The sequence below is a fragment of the Macrobrachium rosenbergii genome, chromosome 10 (assembly GCF_040412425.1).
Source record: "Macrobrachium rosenbergii isolate ZJJX-2024 chromosome 10, ASM4041242v1, whole genome shotgun sequence".
In the NCBI taxonomy this organism is placed as follows: Eukaryota; Metazoa; Arthropoda; class Malacostraca; order Decapoda; family Palaemonidae; genus Macrobrachium; species Macrobrachium rosenbergii.
Window position 1 is genome coordinate 46,797,996 of NC_089750.1, and position 1,031 is coordinate 46,799,026.

The following is a 1,031-nucleotide window of genomic DNA, read 5'->3' on the forward strand; positions in this document are numbered from 1 at the left end:
CTCAAGAATGCAGCCATAATTGTCGATGTCTACAAATCCATTCAAGTATTCCTATTCATTTTACAGTACATTTAGGGAAACTTTCTTTAGAAGATATGCATATCGAAATGTAAGGAGAATTTCTTGAGGTGTACTTTAGATGAGGGTAGTGAAATAGAGACTGTGCTTACGCCAGTCTAACTGTACGTCGAGCTAGGAACAATTGAATACGCCAATAGTAAGTTCATATTGTTAGTTTAGTTAATATACACAACGCAATGTATTAATATAATCACAATTTAAACTAACATAAGAGTGAAGTAACCTGGGTGTCGCAACCTAAGATTTAGGCTACGATTTGGGTTAGTACGTTTCATATCGTTTAAGTTACACACTTGGAAACATTGTTTGGAAACAATGTTTGGAAACGGTTTCCAAACAGCTTGGAAACGGTTTCCAAACAGTTTGGAAACTGTTTCCAAATTGTATGCAAACAATGGTTCCAAACTGCTTACAAACTGTTTCCAAACAGTTTGGAAACTGTTTCCAAACTGTTTGCAAACCATTTCCAAACACCATTTCACGAATTACTGTTTCCCATCCAGAATGGGAAACACTGCGTGTGTGTGTGTGTGTGTGTGTGTGTGTGCGGCCGAGGCGACGATGAATTAGTACCTACTCGAGACTTGCAGTGATAACACCATGTGGTCTGCCGAGAAAACTCTAGAACTAATTGAATTGCTGCATTCATCCCCAACATTGTGGGATGTAACAAATGTGGATTACAAAAATAGAATTAAAAAGATGGATGCCTAGACGGGGATAGCTGATAAACCTTCTATAAGTGTAAGTGATACAGAAAAGAAGATAAAAGCCATCAAAGTACAATTCAGGAGGGAACATTTGAAACTGACTTCACTGAAAAGAAGTGGAAGTTCCCCAAAGAAGTGCTCATGGTTTGGTTACGAGCCCCTCCTGTTTTTGCTGCAGGGCCAAGAATCCAGAGGAAGCCGGTCAACAGACTCACCAGAGAGAGAGGTAAGGTGATGTTA

General features: G+C 39.3%; 1 pseudogene; it reads left to right on the top strand.

Annotated features, from left to right (window-relative positions):
* Positions 1-571: 571 nt before the first annotated feature.
* The window catches only part of LOC136843001 (uncharacterized), a 2,993-nt pseudogene continuing 2,533 nt past the window's right edge, over positions 572-1,031 (top strand).